A 20,435-nucleotide genomic window follows, 5' to 3' on the forward strand; every position below is an offset into this window, starting at 1 on the left:
GCCAAGTTAGGGTTTGGCTTAAACGGGTTCTTGTCGTAAACGGGTCGACCTGCCTAACTCGTTTATTAAACGGGTCATGTTCGTGTTAGGGGTATGACAACCCGCCAACCCGTTTGACCTGTTTAATAAACGGGTTAGGCGGGCGAGTCAATCCGTTTACACGAACCCATCAACCCGCAACCCATTTATATATATACATGTTAACTTATCTAATCCTAACTCCTAACTTTACACTTTAGTCACCCACCTAACTCCTTCCTACCCAACGGCAGCCGAGAGCCCGAGACCTCTCCTCTTCCGTGGTGGTGTGCACCTGTGTGGTTATCGTATCTATGTTATTGGGTCAACCCGTTTAATAAATGAGTCGCTGCGTCGTGTAATCATGTCGTGTCGACCCAACCTATTTATTAAACAAGTTAACTGTGTCGTGTCGTGTTACTCGTTTAATAAATAGGTCGTGTTTGCCACATCCAACCTGTTTAATAAATGGGCCGTGTTCGTGTTGAGGTATCTGACTTGCCAATCCGTCGACCCAACCCGATTTCTGCCCCTAAATGCAGCTAACTTTTTTTGTCGAAAAAAAATCCCTAAATATCAAAAGAACTCAGAGTTTTACAAATTGTTAAAAAGGTTTTTTGCAAACTCCCTGCCTGATGGCCGATTCACAGAAAGAGTCCCTGCCTTATGCAATTTTGTTAATCGGTCCTTGCCTTTTCATTAACCATTGAAAATCAGTTCTTGAGGTTAACAGTTGTTAGCTATCTTGATGGTAACTGTTAAATAACAGACAAATTAATAGTATTGCCCTTACAAGAAGACCAATTTGTAAAATGTGAATAAGGCGGAGACTAATTTGCAAAAAGTTAATACACTAACAACTATTTGATGAAGGACATTTTGGTTAGAGTTAACCATGATCAGTATTTGACCATAGTCAAACTAACAGCTGTTGACAGAAGGATCAGGTTGTAATAACAGTGAGAAAGGCGATGACTGATTTGCAAAATGACATAAGACAGTTAACTATTTTGCAAAAGGGCTATAAGGTCGGGACCAAGTTGCAAGAAACCCTTGTTAAAAAACACATCTAGGTAGTTAATTAAAAGAACCAAGACTTTACTTCCGTCGAAACTGCCATAGGATATGTGCTAAAAGTATCATTTTACCCACAAAGAAGAATTTTTAAAAAAGCACCTAGCATTTTAGTAACTTTTTAAAAACACATCTAACTTATTAATGATAATCAAAGCCACATTTAAGTTTCAAAAAATGTTAAAATCACACCAAAACCTTTTCATGTTTACCTAAAAAACCAAAGACGTGCTGCAGCAATTGCTGTTTTCAAATCCAACCTATTGTAACTTATTTTTAAATAAAAATTTCAATAGATTTAACCAGTTTTCAGAGAATCTGGTACCATAAGTGTAACGCCCCGGATTTCCAAAACAAAGCTAAGTTAAAATTTTCATGAATTTCTTTTTTTTTCTTTGCAGCGGAACTTACAAAAGCTTTTAGCAGCGGAATCAGACGATAATGAGTCGTCAGTTTTAGAAAACTCCGAGCACGTTGCAGGTATGTGGCCAAGCAACTCATTGACCACCAAAGTGTTCCATTTTATCGAAAACATATGTTTATTACAACACTACTGCTTAGGAAAGCAGTGTAGGTTCAATAAAAAGGAAGCAGTACAACTCTGTCTAGAGAAACCCTGGAACTCGATGCCGCCTTGCTCCGCATATCGCCACGCAGGTTCAACACCTGAAATCCCCATAAAACGGGGTCAGAACCACTGATGGTCTGGTAAGCATGCAGTCATACATCCATTCAACTCAAATACAATAATGACCACTCAGGGTCGCAATGCGCAATAACGACGCTCAAGCCTCCAAGACTTAGCGTATATCGCAAGAGCCTCCGTAGGGCTATGAGTTGAACATCCGCTCGAGTCCTCATGACTTAGAGCAAGCCTTTTCAGGGCTGTGATTTGAATAACCGCTTAAGTCTCCACGACTTAGCCATGACCTCTTTTGGGTCTCAAAGTGATGTCTAGCTCAAGTCTTCATACTTGGCACATCTGTATCCCACGCATCTAAGGACAACTCCTCGAGCTTCGCTTAGTCGTGCGGATACAACACGGGTCTTTGCCCAGTCGGTCCAGTAGTATACCGAACATGACACCTTCACAAAAGTTATGCAGGACTGACTCAACACGTCATCCACTCATACATTCAAAGCATCGCTGCACCTAGAACTAATGCATTGTTTGATAATTAACCGCTCCCGCCTTTGGTACGCAGGTAGAGCTATTGTCCGGGCATCAACGCGACGTTCTGGGGGTTGATTATTCTATGTATTTTAGATACCCCAGAGGCCTGTTGACCCTATCCATAGTAGGGCAGTGTGTTTCAACTGGGAGAACCCTACTAGGCCCATATTCGGATGCATCCTCTACTTGCAGTAGTTGGGTTCAATCCTTAGATCTTAAGGATAACCACGACCCCAAAACCCATGAGTGACTGAGGCCATCGTGGACTCTATCAGGTCCAAAGTAAAATACATGTCACTCAAGGCTGTACCATCACTGTCATTCCACAGTGAGCATAATTCCTGAAGGGGTCTGCCAGTCTTACAATTACTTGGACAGAATCTGCATGCCATTTAGGCAGCCCGTGCTTTCAGCACTACGGGAGTATGTACCCGACCCCATTCAGTCCGCCCCAACACAGTCATTACTGAGGGGGTACCCCTAACACGATTTTCAACCGCGGGGTATGTGCGACCTTAAGTCTTATTCATATGCATGCAGAACACCGCTCTTTGGCACTTCGGCCACCATGAGCATCACACCTCTTTGGGTGGAAACAACACACTCTGGCTCTTCGGCCCTTACGAGTCTGGTTGTGTAACCGTTCTCAATGAGCATGCATATGACTCGATCTAAATAGATCGGCTACTCGGCGTATTTTTACGCAACGAGTCCAAACCTAGCCAAGGCACAACCTCTACTCCGGCTCAGCGGCCCTTACGAGCAAGGTGCCCTTGCAGGCACAAGGATACGAGCCGATCTGGCATCGTTCCATCAACGGACATCATTATGCCGTTCCATTGGTTCAGGCAGCTCTTCTGCCAACCATTTCGTCAGCACATCCCCTGCTCTATCGGCAGCGGTGCGACGAACCCTTCTACGTTTGTAGAAGGCAATCCATGAACTGGGTAGCACTCTGCTATATGTCAGAGTATCCTGCTACGTTCTTTCTGAGCTATTCTTAGCTTATTCAGAAATTTCAGCAGCACTTCCTCTCTTTTACGGAGAAAGCGTGCGTTTCTTTTATCCATTTCAGCGGCATCTCCCCTCTTTGGTAGGAAATCGCCACGCTTAATCCAGGAAATGGATGCGCACCGTTGTGCGTACTTTGCATCCATCAAGGTTGCAGGAACCCTTGGTCATAGCCAGGCCATACGTAATTGACTTAGTTTTTACGTAAAGAGCATTTTGCCAAAAAGTGAAGCCTTTCCAATAGGGGCTTCATTCGTCAAGCAGAATCTTGAACGAGGAGCGGTTAGGGAATCGCATTGGCGATTTGGAGTTTGATCTCCATTTGAACGCTCATTTATGCGCTATATATGTAGTATAAGCAGAAGCCTGTGCTTTATACAGCGGCGGCGTAAAGAAATGCATATACTATTGTTCAGGGTGTGTAACTGAACGAAATATTCTACATATAAAACAAAGCAGAAGCCTTGGCATCGTTCGACGCGACGGCGTAAGTAAATACATTGCAGAAAGCAGGAGCCTTGGCATCGTTCGACGCAACGGCGTAAGTAAATGCATAATCAAAAGTGCAGTAATCAGAAGTGCAGAAAACAGGGAGCCTTGGCATCATACGACGCGACGGCAAAGGTAAATTACATAGCCTGTGCGATATAGGACGCGTCGGCAGAATCAGCAGATATACACCTAGATCCGTATCCAACGATAGTTACGAGGCGAGCGGGTGAACACCGAAGTGTTCTGAAGGGCTCAACCAAGAACTAGGGCGAGATACCATTTTGAAAACGCATATACTGCGTGTTTGAACATAGATATATCCGACGATAGTTACGCGACGAGCGGGTGAACACCGAAGTGTCCAAAAAGGGCTCAATCAAGAACTAAAGCAAGATACTACTTCAGAAAGTATATTCTATATACAAACAGTCAAATACTTGAGAGAGATGGATCAACGAAGCGAACTTACTTCAAATCGTGGAAGAAACGGCTCCGGGTTGCTTCTTTGGCTTCGAGCCTTCCTTCGAGAGGTCAGACTAAGTCAGATGAAGCTGACTTAGTTGAGAAAGAGGTAGAGTAGGTCAAGCTACTCAACCTAAGTGGTTTGAATCAAACAGGGTTCGATCCAAGTCAACTGGGTTCAGCAGGTTCGAACTCAGCTCAAGTAGGCTAAGTCTGGGTTCAGAAATCCAAACCGGAATCTGGACCAAAAAGGACTTTGACTTTGACTTTAAACCCAACTAGGTTCAAGTCAAGTCAACTGGGTTTGGACCAGGTCAAGTGGGTTCAGACCCAGGTCAGGTGGGTTAGGACCAAGTCAGGCAGGCTCAGGCTAAGTCAGGCAGACTCAGACCAGGTCAGGTGGGCTAGGCTAGGTAGGGGAGGTTTAGGAGAGAGAGAGAAGGCAAGAGAGAGAGGGGGGGTCGATTTTTATGAGAAGAGAGAGAGTGGGGAGGGCTATTTATAGCCTAAGCCCACCTCCCCTTGGGAATTTTTATCCCCCTTCTACTCCCTTGGCTTCTTTTTAATTTCAAGAGGTTCCTTGGTGTGGGGCCCACTTGGATATTCCATGGGATATTTTTGTGGGTCCCACCAGATATTTTCTAAGGAATATTTCGGTGGGTCCCACCAATATTTCCGTGGGTCCTGCAGGAATTTCGGGTTTCCGGCGTTTTTTTTCCAAAAAATTCTGAGTACGCCATTCCCTTCGTATTGACGTAACTAAGAAAGTTGGCTCGCAGGAATCCTTTGATTTCATTCAGGTAGGAAGTTATGGCTTCCAGAGTGTTTGAGCATATATTCGCGATTCGACGAACATCCTAAGTATAACTGGCTCGCAGGAATTGATTCGTTTCGCATTCTGAGAAAAATGCTATTTTTACCGGTAAATGCCTCATGAATTTTATTCAGATATTTTCTGAAAAATTGCGGGTCTTACATCATTACCCCCTTAAAGGAATTTCATCCGCGAAATTCAGCTAAGAGTACAAGGTGAAGATTTCAGGATATTTATCCCGCATATCCGATTCGGGCTCCCAAGTGCAATCATCGATTCCATGATGCTGCCACCTCACTTTAACAAGTGGAATGACCTTCGTTCTTAGCACTTGCCCCCGGCGGTCTATGATCTCCACTGGCCTTTCTTCTACCGTCATATCTTCTCGAATGTCAATATCTTCATGTTGAATGACGTGAGAAGGATCATGAACGTACTTACGAAGCATTGATACGTGAAATACATCATGTATTTGCGCGTATTGTGGTGGCAATGCTACTCGGTAGGCAGTCTCTCCGATTCGGCTCAAAACTTCGAAGGGACCAACGAATCTGGGGCTGAGCTTCCCTTTCTTTCCAAAACTAAACACACTCTTGGTTGGAGAGACCTTGATAAAAACCTTATCTCCAACCGCAAAAGTGAGTTCCCTACGCCGCTGATCGGCATAGCTCTTCTGTCGACTCTGAGGAGTCAGTAGCTTCTTTCTGATCATGTGGACTTGCTCAGTATAATGCTGCAACACAATGGGCGAGTCCAAGGTTCGCTCACCCACTTCACCCCAATGGATTGATGATCTACAGGGTCGTCCATACAAGACTTCATACGGCGCCATCCCAATGCTAGCGTGGTGGCTATTATTATAAGCAAATTCAGCCAACGCTAGGTGGGAATCCCAATCACCTTTCCATTCCAGCATACAGGCTCTTAGCATATCTTCAAGAGTCTGTATGGTTCGTTCTGATTGCCCATCTGTTTGGGGATGGAATGTTGTACTGAACTTGAGTTTCGTCCCCAGGGCTTTCTGAAACTGCTCCCAAAAGTGAGAGGTGAACTTCGGGTCACGATCGGATATGATCGAAATCGGCACTCCATGGAGTCTAACGATTTACCGAATGTAGATCTCCGCCAATCGTTCAGTTGAGTATCGAGTGTTGATTGGCAGGAAGTGAGCAGACTTGGTGAGTCTGTCCACGATCACCCATATTGAGTCATGTTGTCTCTTGGATCGAGGCAATCCAACGATAAAATCCATCGTAATGCCTTCCCATTTCCATTCTGGAATCTCGATCCGTTGCATCTTTCCACCAGGTCGCTGATGTTCGATCTTAACTTGCTGGCAGATCAAACACTTCGAGACAAACGTAGCCACATCACGCTTCATACCCTTCCACCAGTACTTTCTCTGTAAATCTCGGAACATCTTTGTACCCCCAGGGTGGATAGTATATTTGCTACTATGGGCCTCCTGGAGTACTTCCTGTCTTAGCTCAGGGTTATTTGAAACCCAAATTCTTTCTTCCATCCATATTCCTCCATCTTCTTTCAAATGGAAGAAAGTATCATCTTTTTCAGCACGAGCTTTCAATTCCAAGTACTGGGGATCCTTGAACTGTTCGGCTACGATGCGATCGAGGAACTCAATGTGGATCGTCAAACATGACATTTGGATTCTACCTGAATCAGCCAAAAATGGCTTCCATTTGACGAAATCCTCCATCAACTTCCATTGTCCGGTTAGGCTGGGCAGAGTGCCAACAGTCTTGCGACTAAGGGCATCTGCTACAACATTCGCCTTTCCAGGGTGATAGGAAAGCGTGAATTCATAGTCTTTGAGGAATTCTAGCCATCGTCGTTGCCGCATATTGAGTTCTTTTTGAGAAAAGAAGTATTTTAGACTTTTATGGTCCGACATGACCTCAAATTTCTCTCCATAAAGGTAGTGTCGCCAAATTTTAAGTGCGAACACTACCGCGGCAAGCTCAAGATCGTGGGTTGGATAATTTTTCTCATGGACTCTCAACTGTCGTGACGCATAGGCGATTACTTTGCCATGCTGCATCAACACACAACCCAGACCTGTTCCTGAGGCATCGGTATATGCCACGAAGCCTCCCTGACTAGAAGGTAAGGTAAGGACAGGGGCAGTGGTAAGCCTCTGTTTGAGAACCTTAAAGCACTCCTTACACTGGTCAGTCCATTCAAACTTGACTCCCTTTTTAAGTAATTTTGTCATCGGTACGGCGATTCGGGAGAAGTCTTATATGAACTTCCGATAATATCCGGCAAGTCCAAGGAAGCTACGGACCTCAGTGATATTTTCTGGCTGCTTCCAGTCCATCACAACTTCCACCTTCGCAGGATCTACTGCGATTCCATCTTTCGAGATCACATGACCAAGGAACATCACTTTGTCTAGCCAGAATTCACATTTTAAAAACTTAGCATAGAGTTGGTTATCTTGAAGGGTTTTCAAGACGATTTTCAAGTGCTCCACGTGTTGTTCCTTGTTCTCAGAATATACGAGAATATCATCAATAAAGACGATAACAAAGCTATCCAAATATGGCCTGAATATCCGGTTCATTAGATCCATAAAGGCAGCAGGCGCATTAGTGAGTCCGAAGGGCATTACTACGAACTCATAATGGCCGTATCTCGTTCTGAAGGCAGTCTTGGGTATATCCTCTTCCTTTACTCTGAGCTGATGGTACCCAGACCTGAGGTCGATCTTGGAGAACACCCTCGCTGTTCTGAGTTGATCGAATAAGTCCTCAATCCGAGGCAACGGGTACTTATTTTTAACACTTGCCTGGTTAAGCATCTGATAATCGATGCATAATCGAAGGGATCCATCCTTCTTCTTTACAAATAGTACCGGGGCTCCCCACGGTGATACACTCGGTCGGATGAACCCTTGTTCCATCAGTTCTTCCAACTGACACTTCAACTCACTGAGTTCAGCTGGCGCCATTCGATACGGGGCTTTGGATATCGGCGCTGTTCCAGGTAAGGATTGAATTCCAAATTCAACCTCACGAAGTGGCGGAAGTCCTGACAATTCCTCAGGAAACACATCGGGAAACTCCCGTACCACTTCCAAACTCTCAAGGGGTTGGTCGTTGGATTTTTCCACCGAGAGACTCAACAGGAAGGCCACACAACCCTTCCTAAGGTATTTTTGTACCTTAAGTGCTGATATGAGCCTTTTCTGTGGAACTGGTTTGGATAACCGGTATTCCATCTTAGGCAATCCGGGTCGAGATAGAATCACTCTGCCCTCGCGGCACAGAATCTTGGCATTATTCTGAGCCAACCAATTCATTCCCAGAATGACATCGTACTGTATCATATCGATCAGGATGGCGTCAGTAGGCAAGTGTTGCCCTGCTATCTCAATATCCAAATTTTTCACACACACCGGATACATTTGGTGCGTGAACCCAACGGGTTATATACTTCAATCATTTTATCAATCGGTTGCACCGAAGCGTGGAGTTGTTCGGTGAAATCGTCGGAGATAAACGTATGAGTAGCACCACAATCAAACAAGACGTAAGCTGCATGTCCATTAACAGGTACGGTGCCTTCAATCAGGTCACCATTTTCGACTTGTTCAGTCGTTACAGCGTATACATGACCTGCAGCAGGCCTTTGTTCTACTCTAGGTGGAGGTCGTTGAAACTGAGAACGTTGTGGTGCAGGTCGAGAGGGTCCGGCAGATCCGGCATTACTCCTCTATTCATCTGCAACCTTCTTGGCACAATCCCTTATAAAGTGGCCCATCTTGCCACAATACAAGCACCCACCAATGTCACGAGGACATGGCTTTCCGGGGTGGTTCATACGACACCTTGGGCAGCTGAAGTTGGACTGCTGACCATTCGGAGTTGTGTTCTGTCTTGGCCTCACGACTTGTTGAGTGTTGTTCCCTCCTTGGAACTTCTTCTTTTGAAAGGGTTGTCGTGAACCCTGGCCACTTGGGAACGTCCTTTTACGATTCCCACCATTCACTATGGGCTTCTTTGCTATGATCACTTTAGATCGCGCCCAATCCTCTTGGATTTTTGAAGCTGCTGCTACCGCAGCGTGAAAAGTCGAAGGCATGCTTGTTATCACTCGAGATCGCAGCCCTTCGCGCAAACCATTCACATATTTGTCGGCCCTTTCTTGGTCTGTTTCGAACAATCGAGAGCAGTAGCGCTCTAGATTCTGAAATTTGGTGGTATAGTCCATTAGACTCATACCGCCCTGTTCCAACTCCAGAAACTCCATCTTTTTCTTGTTTCTGGAATACAACGGGAAGTAGTTATCAATAAAAGTCCTCCGAAAGTCAGTCCAAGGAATGACTTCGACTTGTGAGAACTGGATAAGTTTAGTGGTATCCCACCACTTCCGTGCATTATCTTTTAATCGATACGTGCCAAAGTTGGTCTTCTTCTCTTCTGGTACTCCTAGTACTGAGAAGGCACGTTCTGTCTCTTCGATCCAACTCTCCGCGAGCTCAGGATCGGCTCTGTCAATGAAAACTAGCGGGTCAAGCTTGAGGAACTTCTCATAAGTCACTCCTCCCAGGTGCTCGTTTCGTGGTGCGACTGGTTCTGGCCTTGTTTCACGGATGGCTGTAACCAGGTTGTTGAGTGTCTCCAACAGGAATCCTTGCGTATGGGACTCCTCGCTTGGTATGGTTCTCCTCGTCGTAGGAGCCATTTATCTATGCACACACAAGCACTTGTTTTTAGTTTCTCAATGTATATATGAAAGTAAAAAGCTTTATTTACTTAATATACATTATATTTACACAAGCATCGCCTTAAACAAAACGTCACGCCGCACTGACAGACTTTAGGCGTTGAGAAACTATATACATGAGTCTACTGACTCCAAAACATCACCAGTCCCTTTAAGACATGGATTTCTTTGATGAAGACGAACTAAAAAAGGTCCATCTATTGCCACATGGCCTTGAAGCAGGCACTACTAGATTTGGCTTGGGCGACACTTCCGCACTAACAAGCGAATATTGGGGATATATGAGGGACTCCAGTCCACTTTTCCAGTCAGCAAGATCAAGATTCTGGGAGTCTGGAATAATGATCGGCGAACAGAAAGAATCCCCTCTTTTGTTCCTGCCGTTTAAGCTCGGCGTATGTGATGCCGGATGGTAGCTTGGCGAGTGATAGACCTCCGCAGGGAAGTTCAAATCAAAATCCCTCAACCTTGGTAATTCATCAGAAGATGTTGGGGTATGGTTGCTCCCAACACTAGAGTGATGCGGTCCACTGACACGCGATGTCTCATCCCTGAGACCCTTTGAAGCCCGCCGACCCATATCGGCGGTATATTTCCTTTGGCACTCGTTGATGGAATGCCCATCTTCGCCACAGTATTGGCAGTCTTGGACTTCATACGGGCATATCCACTCATCGTGCATGACCTTGCAGCGATAGCAGTATTCACGCGAGTCATGAGTTGCCATCTATACAAAGATGCACCCAGATCAGAACAAAAGTATAAAAACATATACTTACAGTGCGATATCGGGACCATGACGGATCTTGAACCAGGTTTCTCAGACTCATGCTCTGATACCAATTCTGTAACGCCCCGGATTTCCAAAACAAAGCTAAGTTAAAATTTTCATGAATTTCTTTTTTTTTCTTTGCAGCGGAACTTACAAAAGCTTTTAGCAGCGGAATCAGACGATAATGAGTCGTCAGTTTTAGAAAACTCCGAGCACGTTGCAGGTATGTGGCCAAGCAACTCATTGACCACCAAAGTGTTCCATTTTATCGAAAACATATGTTTATTACAACACTACTGCTTAGGAAAGCAGTGTAGGTTCAATAAAAAGGAAGCAGTACAACTCTGTCTAGAGAAACCCTGGAACTCGATGCCGCCTTGCTCCGCATATCGCCACGCAGGTTCAACACCTGAAATCCCCATAAAACGGGGTCAGAACTACTGATGGTCTGGTAAGCATGCAGTCATACATCCATTCAACTCAAATACAATAATGACCACTCAGGGTCGCAATGCGCAATAACGACGCTCAAGCCTCCAAGACTTAGCGTATATCGCAAGAGCCTCCGTAGGGCTATGAGTTGAACATCCGCTCGAGTCCTCATGACTTAGAGCAAGCCTTTTCAGGGCTGTGATTTGAATAACCGCTTAAGTCTCCACGACTTAGCCATGACCTCTTTTGGGTCTCAAAGTGATGTCTAGCTCAAGTCTTCATACTTGGCACATCTGTATCCCACGCATCTAAGGACAACTCCTCGAGCTTCGCTTAGTCGTGCGGATACAACACGGGTCTTTGCCCAGTCGGTCCAGTAGCATACCGAACATGACACCTTCACAAAAGTTATGCAGGACTGACTCAACACGTCATCCACTCATACATTCAAAGCATCGCTGCACCTAGAACTAATGCATTGTTTGATAATTAACCGCTCCCGCCTTTGGTACGCAGGTAGAGCTATTGTCCGGGCATCAACGCGACGTTCTGGGGGTTGATTATTCTATGTATTTTAGATACCCCAGAGGCCTGTTGACCCTATCCATAGTAGGGCAGTGTGTTTCAACTGGGAGAACCCTACTAGGCCCATATTCGGATGCATCCTCTACTTGCAGTAGTTGGGTTCAATCCTTAGATCTTAAGGATAACCACGACCCCAAAACCCATGAGTGACTGAGGCCATCGTGGACTCTATCAGGTCCAAAGTAAAATACATGTCACTCAAGGCTGTACCATCACTGTCATTCCACAGTGAGCATAATTCCTGAAGAGGTCTGCCAGTCTTACAATTACTTGGACAGAATCTGCATGCCATTTAGGCAGCCCGTGCTTTCAGCACTACGGGAGTATGTACCCGACCCCATTCAGTCCGCCCCAACACAGTCATTACTGAGGGGGTACCCCTAACACGATTTTCAACCGCGGGGTATGTGCGACCTTAAGTCTTATTCATATGCATGCAGAACACCGCTCTTTGGCACTTCGGCCACCATGAGCATCACACCTCTTTGGGTGGAAACAACACACTCTGGCTCTTCGGCCCTTACGAGTCTGGTTGTGTAACCGTTCTCAATGAGCATGCATATGACTCGATCTAAATAGATCGGCTACTCGGCGTATTTTTACGCAATGAGTCCAAACCTAGCCAAGGCACAACCTCTACTCCGGCTCAGCGGCCCTTACGAGCAAGGTGCCCTTGCAGGCACAAGGATACGAGCCGATCTGGCATCGTTCCATCAACGGACATCATTATGCCGTTCCATTGGTTCAGGCAGCTCTTCTGCCAACCATTTCGTCAGCACATCCCCTGCTCTATCGGCAGCGGTGCGACGAACCCTTCTACGTTTGTAGAAGGCAATCCATGAACTGGGTAGCACTCTGCTATATGTCAGAGTATCCTGCTACGTTCTTTCTGAGCTATTCTTAGCTTATTCAGAAATTTCAGCAGCACTTCCTCTCTTTTACGGAGAAAGCGTGCGTTTCTTTTATCCATTTCAGCGGCATCTCCCCTCTTTGGTAGGAAATCGCCACGCTTAATCCGGGAAATGGATGCGCACCGTTGTGCGTACTTTGCATCCATCAAGGTTGCAGGAACCCTTGGTCATAGTCAGGCCATACGTAATTGACTTAGTTTTTACGTAAAGAGCATTTTGCCAAAAAGTGAAGCCTTTCCAATAGGGGCTTCATTCGTCAAGCAGAATCTTGAACGAGGAGCGGTCAGGGAATCGCATTGGCGATTTGGAGTTTGATATCCATTTGAACGCTCATTTATGCGCTATATATGTAGTATAAGCAGAAGCCTGTGCTTTATACAGCGGCGGCGTAAAGAAATGCATATACTATTGTTCAGGGTGTGTAACTGAACGAAATATTCTACATATAAAACAAAGCAGAAGCCTTGGCATCGTTCGACGCGACGGCGTAAGTAAATACATTGCAGAAAGCAGGAGCCTTGGCATCGTTCGACGCGACGGCGTAAGTAAATGCATAATCAAAAGTGCAGTAATCAGAAGTGCAGAAAACAGGGAGCCTTGGCATCATACGACGCGACGGCAAAGGTAAATTACATAGCCTGTGCGATATAGGACGCGTCGGCAGAATCAGCAGATATACACCTAGATCCGTATCCAACGATAGTTACGAGGCGAGCGGGTGAACACCGAAGTGTTCTGAAGGGCTCAACCAAGAACTAGGGCGAGATACCATTTTGAAAACGCATATACTGCGTGTTTGAACATAGATATATCCGACGATAGTTACGCGACGAGCGGGTGAACACCGAAGTGTCCAAAAAGGGCTCAATCAAGAACTAAAGCAAGATACTACTTCAGAAAGTATATTCTATATACAAACAGTCAAATACTTGAGAGAGATGGATCAACGAAGCGAACTTACTTCAAATCGTGGAAGAAACGGCTCCGGGTTGCTTCTTTGGCTTCGAGCCTTCCTTCGAGAGGTCAGACTAAGTCAGATGAAGCTGACTTAGTTGAGAAAGAGGTAGAGTAGGTCAAGCTACTCAACCTAAGTGGTTTGAATCAAACAGGGTTCGATCCAAGTCAACTGGGTTCAGCAGGTTCGAACTCAGCTCAAGTAGGCTAAGTCTGGGTTCAGAAATCCAAACCGGAATCTGGACCAAAAAGGACTTTGACTTTGACTTTAAACCCAACTAGGTTCAAGTCAAGTCAACTGGGTTTGGACCAGGTCAAGTGGGTTCAGACCCAGGTCAGGTGGGTTAGGACCAGGTCAGGCAGGCTCAGGCTAAGTCAGGCAGACTCAGACCAGGTCAGGTGGGCTAGGCTAGGTAGGGGAGGTTTAGGAGAGAGAGAGAAGGCAAGAGAGAGAGGGGGGGTCGATTTTTATGAGAAGAGAGAGAGTGGGGAGGGCTATTTATAGCCTAAGCCCACCTCCTCTTGGGAATTTTTATCCCCCTTCTACTCCCTTGGCTTCTTTTTAATTTCAAGAAGTTCCTTGGTGTGGGGCCCACTTGGATATTCCATGGGATATTTGTGTGGGTCCCACCAGATATTTTCTAAGGAATATTTCTGTGGGTCCCACCAATATTTCCGTGGGTCCCGCAGGAATTTCGGGTTTCCGGCGATTTTTTTCTGAAAAATTCTGAGTACGCCATTCCCTTCGTATTGACGTAACTAAGAAAGTTGGCTCGCAGGAATCCTTTGATTTCATTCAGGTAGGAAGTTATGGCTTCCAGAGTGTTTGAGCATATTTTCGCGATTCGACGAATATCTTAAGTATAACTGGCTCGTAGGAATTGATTCGTTTCGCATTCTGAGAAAAATGCTATTTTTACCGGTAAATGCCTCATGAATTTTATTCAGATATTTTCTGAAAAATTGCGGGTCTTACATCATTACCCCCTTAAAGGAATTTCGTCCGCGAAATTCAGCTAAGAGTACAAGGTGAAGATTTCAGGATATTTATCCCGCATATCCGATTCGGGCTCCCAAGTGCAATCATCGATTCCATGATGCTGCCACCTCACTTTAACAAGTGGAATGACCTTCGTTCTTAGCACTTGCTCCCGGCGGTCTATGATCTCCACTGGCCTTTCTTCTACCGTCATATCTTCTCGAATGTCAATATCTTCATGTTGAATGACGTGAGAAGGATCATGAACGTACTTACGAAGCATTGATACGTGAAATACATCATGTATTTGCGCGTATTGTGGTGGCAATGCTACTCGGTAGGCAGTCTCTCCGATTCGGCTCAAAACTTCGAAGGGACCAATGAATCTGGGGCTGAGCTTCCCCTTCTTTCCAAAACTAAACACACTCTTGGTTGGAGAGACCTTGATAAAAACCTTATCTCCAACCGCAAAAGTGAGTTCCCTACGCCGCTGATTGGCATAGCTCTTCTGTCGACTCTGAGGAGTCAGTAGCTTCTTTCTGATCATGTGGACTTGCTCAGTATAATGCTGCAACACAATGGGCGAGTCCAAGGTTCGCTCACCCACTTCACCCCAATGGATTGATGATCTACAGGGTCGTCCATACAAGACTTCATACGGCGCCATCCCAATGCTAGCGTGGTGGCTATTATTATAAGCAAATTCAGCCAACGCTAGGTGGGAATCCCAATCACCTTTCCATTCCAGCATACAGGCTCTTAGCATATCTTCAAGAGTCTGTATGGTTCGTTCTGATTGCCCATCTGTTTGGGGATGGAATGTTGTACTGAACTTGAGTTTCGTCCCCAGGGCTTTCTGAAACTGCTCCCAAAAGTGAGAGGTGAACTTTGGGTCACGATCGGATATGATCGAAATCGGCACTCCATGGAGTCTAACGATTTCCCGAATGTAGATCTCCGCCAATCGTTCAGTTGAGTATCGAGTGTTGATTGGCAGGAAGTGAGCAGACTTGGTGAGTCTGTCCACGATCACCCATATTGAGTCATGTTGTCTCTTGGATCGAGGCAATCCAACGATAAAATCCATCGTAATGCCTTCCCATTTCCATTCTGGAATCTCGATCCGTTGCATCTTTCCACCAGGTCGCTGATGTTCGATCTTAACTTGCTGGCAGATCAAACACTTCGAGACAAACGTAGCCACATCACGCTTCATACCCTTCCACCAGTACTTTCTCTGTAAATCTCGGAACATCTTTGTACCCCCAGGGTGGATAGTATATTTGCTACTATGGGCCTCTTGGAGTACTTCCTGTCTTAGCTCAGGGTTATTTGGAACCCAAATTCTTTCTTCCATCCATATTCCTCCATCTTCTTTCAAATGGAAGAAAGTATCATCTTTTTCAGCACGAGCTTTCAATTCCAAGTACTGGGGATCCTTGAACTGTTCGGCTACGATGCGATCGAGGAACTCAATGTGGATCGTCAAACATGACATTTGGATTCTACCTGAATCAGCCAAAAATGGCTTCCACTTGACGAAATCCTCCATCAACTTCCATTGTCCGGTTAGGCTGGCCAGAGTGCCAACAGTCTTGCGACTAAGGGCATCTGCTACAACATTCGCCTTTCCAGGGTGATAGGAAAGCGTGAATTCATAGTCTTTGAGGAATTCTAGCCATCGTCGTTGCCGCATATTGAGTTCTTTTTGAGAAAAGAGGTATTTTAGACTTTTATGGTCCGACATGACCTCAAATTTCTCTCCATAAAGGTAGTGTCGCCAAATTTTAAGTGCGAACACTACCGCGGCAAGCTCAAGATCGTGGGTTGGATAATTTTTCTCATGGACTCTCAACTGTCGTGACGCATAGGCGATTACTTTGCCATGCTGCATCAACACACAACCCAGACCTGTTCCTGAGGCATCGGTATATGCCACGAAGCCTCCCTGACTAGAAGGTAAGGTAAGGACAGGGGCAGTTGTAAGCCTCTGTTTGAGAACCTCAAAGCACTCCTTACACTGGTCAGTCCATTCAAACTTGACTCCCTTTTTAAGTAATTTTGTCATCGGTACGGCGATTCGGGAGAAGTCTTATATGAACTTCCGATAATATCCGGCAAGTCCAAGGAAGCTACGGACCTCAGTGATATTTTTTGGCTGCTTCCAGTCCATCACAACTTCCACCTTCGCAGGATCTACTGCGATTCCATCTTTCGAGATCACATGACCAAGGAACATCACTTTGTCTAGCCAGAATTCACATTTTAAAAACTTAGCATAGAGTTGGTTATCTTGAAGGGTTTTCAAGACGATTTTCAAGTGCTCCACGTGTTGTTCATTGTTCTCAGAATATACGAGAATGTCATCAATAAAGACGATAACAAAGCTATCCAAATATGGCCTGAATATCCGGTTCATTAGATCCATAAAGGCAGCAGGCGCATTAGTGAGTCTGAAGGGCATTACTACGAACTCATAATGGCCGTATCTCGTTCTGAAGGCAGTCTTGGGTATATCCTCTTCCTTTACTCTGAGCTGATGGTACCCAGACCTGAGGTCGATCTTGGAGAACACCCTCGCTGTTCTGAGTTGATCGAATAAGTCCTCAATCCGAGGCAACGGGTACTTATTTTTAACAGTTGCCTGGTTAAGCATCCGATAATCGATGCATAATCGAAGGGATCCATCCTTCTTCTTTACAAATAGTACCGGGGCTCCCCACGGTGATACACTCGGTCGGATGAACCCTTGTTCCATCAGTTCTTCCAACTGACACTTCAACTCACTGAGTTCAGCTGGCGCCATTCGATACGGGGCTTTGGATATCGGCGCTGTTCCAGGTAAGGATTGAATTCCAAATTCAACCTCACGAAGTGGCGGAAGTCCTGACAATTCCTCAGGAAACACATCGGGAAACTCCCGTACCACTTCCAAACTCTCAAGGGGTTGGTCGTTGGATTTTTCCACCGAGAGACTCAACAGGAAGGCCACACAACCCTTCCTAAGGTATTTTTGTACCTTAAGTGATGATATGAGCCTTTTTTGTGGAACTGGTTTGGATAACCGGTATTCCATCTTAGGCAATCCGGGTCGAGATAGAATCACTCTGCCCTCGCGGCACAGAATCTTGGCATTATTCTGAGCCAACCAATTCATTCCCAGAATGACATCGTACTGTATCATATCGATCAGGATGGCGTCAGTAGGCAAGTGTTGCCCTGCTATCTCAATATCTCAATTTTTCACACACCGGATACATTTGGTGCGTGAACCCAACGGGTTATATACTTCAATCATTTTATCAATCGGTTGCACCGAAGCGTGGAGTTGTTCGGTGAAATCGTCAGAGATAAACGTATGAGTAGCACCACAATCAAACAAGACGTAAGCTGCATGTCCATTAACAGGTACGGTGCCTTCAATCAGGTCACCATTTTCGACTTGTTCAGTCGTTACAGCGTATACACGACCTGCAGCAGGCCTTTGTTCTACTCTAGGTGGAGGTCGTTGAAACTGAGAACGTTGTGGTGCAGGTCGAGAGGGTCCGGCAGATCCGGCATTACTCCTCTATTCATCTGCAACCTTCTTGGCACAATCCCTTATAAAGTGGCCCATCTTGCCACAATACAAGCACCCACCAATGTCACGAGGACATGGCTTTCCGGGGTGGTTCATACGACACCTTGGGCAGCTGAAGTTGGACTGCTGACCATTCGGAGTTGTGTTCTGTCTTGGCCTCACGACTTGTTGAGTGTTGTTCCCTCCTTGGAACTTCTTCTTTTGAAAGGATTGTCGTGAACTCTGGCCACTTGGGAACGTCCTTTTACGATTCCCACCATTCACTATGGGCTTCTTTGCTATGATCACTTTAGATCGCGCCCAATCCTCTTGGATTTTTGAAGCTGCTGCTACCGCAGCCTGAAAAGTCGAAGGCATGCTTGTTATCACTCGAGATCGCAGCCCTTCGCGCAAACCATTCACATATTTGTCGGCCCTTTCTTGGTCTGTTTCGAACAATCGAGAGCAGTAGCGCTCTAGATTCTGAAATTTGGTGGTATAGTCCATTAGACTCATACCGCCCTGTTCCAACTCCAGAAACTCCATCTTTTTCTTGTTTCTGGAATACAACGGGAAGTAGTTATCAATAAAAGTCCTCCGAAAGTCAGTCCAAGGATTGACTTCGACTTGTGAGAACTGGATAAGTTTAGTGGTATCCCACCACTTCCGTGCATTATCTTTTAATCGATACATGCCAAAGTTGGTCTTCTTCTCTTCTGGTACTCCTAGTACTGAGAAGACACGTTCTGTCTCTTCGATCCAACTCTTCGCGAGCTCAGGATCGGCTCTGCCAATGAAAACTGGCGGGTCAAGCTTGAGGAACTTCTCATAAGTCACTCCTCCCAGGTGCTCGTTTCGTGGTGCGACTGGTTCTGGCCTCGTTTCACGGATGGCTGTAACCAGGTTGTTGAGTGTCTCCAACAGGAATCCTTGCGTATGGGACTCCTCGCTTGGTATGGTTCTCCTCGTCGTAGGAGCCATTTATCTATGCACACACAAGCACTTGTTTTTAGTTTCTCAATGTATATATAGAAGTAAAAAGCTTTATTTACTTAATATACATTATATTTACACAAGCATCGCCTTAAACAAAATGTCACGCCGCACTGACAGACTTTAGGCGTTGAGAAACTATATACATGAGTCTACTGACTCCAAAACATCACCAGTCCCTTTAAGACATGGATTTCTTTGATGAAGACGAACTCAAAAAGGTCCATCTATTGCCACATGGCCTTGAAGCAGGCACTACTAGCTTTGGCTTGGGCGACACTTCCGCACTAGCAAGCGAATATTGGGGATATATGAGGGACTCCAGTCCACTTTTCCAGTCAGCAAGATCAAGATTCTGGGAGTCTGGAATAATGATCGGCGAACAAAAAGAATCCCCTCTTTTGTTCCTGCCGTTTAAGCTCGGCGTATGTGATGCCGGATGGTAGCTTGGCGAGTGATAGACCTCCGCAGGGAAGTTCAAATCAAAATCCCTCAACCTTGGTAATTCATCAGAAGATGTTGGGGTATGGTTGCTCCCAACACTAGAGTGATGTGGTCCACTGACACGCGATGTCTCATCCCTGAGACCCTTTGAAGCCCGCCGACCCATATCGGCGGTATATTTCCTTTGGCACTCGTTGACGGAATGCCCATCTTCGCCACAGTATTGGCAGTCTTGGACTTCATACGGGCATATCCACTCATCGTGCATGACCTTGCAGCGATAGCAGTATCCACGCGAGTCATGAGTTGCCATCTATACAAAGATGCACCCAGATCAGAACAAAAGTATAAAAACATATACTTACAGTGCGATATCGGGACCATGACGGATCTTGAACCAGGTTTCTCAGATTCATGCTCTGATACCAATTCTGTAACGCCCCGGATTTCCAAAACAAAGCTAAGTTAAAATTTTCATGAATTTCTTTTTTTTTCTTTGCAGCGGAACTTACAAAAGCTTTTAGCAGCGGAATCAGACGATAATGAGTCGTCAGTTTTAGAAAACTCCGAGCACGTTGCAGGTATGTGGCCAAGCAACTCATTGACCACCAAAGTGTTCCATTTTATCGAAAACATATGTTTATTACAACACTACTGCTTAGGAAAGCAGTGTAGGTTCAATAAAAAGGAAGCAGTACAACTCTGTCTAGAGAAACCCTGGAACTCGATGCCGCCTTGCTCCGCATATCGCCACACAGGTTCAACACCTGAAATCCCCATAAAACGGGGTCAGAACCACTGATGGTCTGGTAAGCATGCAGTCATACATCCATTCAACTCAAATACAATAATGACCACTCAGGGTCGCAATGCGCAATAACGACGCTCAAGCCTCCAAGACTTAGCGTATATCGCAAGAGCCTCCGTAGGGCTATGAGTTGAACATCCGCTCGAGTCCTCATGACTTAGAGCAAGCCTTTTCAGGGCTGTGATTTGAATAACCGCTTAAGTC

Source organism: Nuphar pumila, chromosome 13, assembly GCF_984573655.1.
Source record: "Nuphar pumila chromosome 13, dmNupPumi1.hap1.1, whole genome shotgun sequence".
NCBI classification, from domain to species: Eukaryota; Viridiplantae; Streptophyta; class Magnoliopsida; order Nymphaeales; family Nymphaeaceae; genus Nuphar; species Nuphar pumila.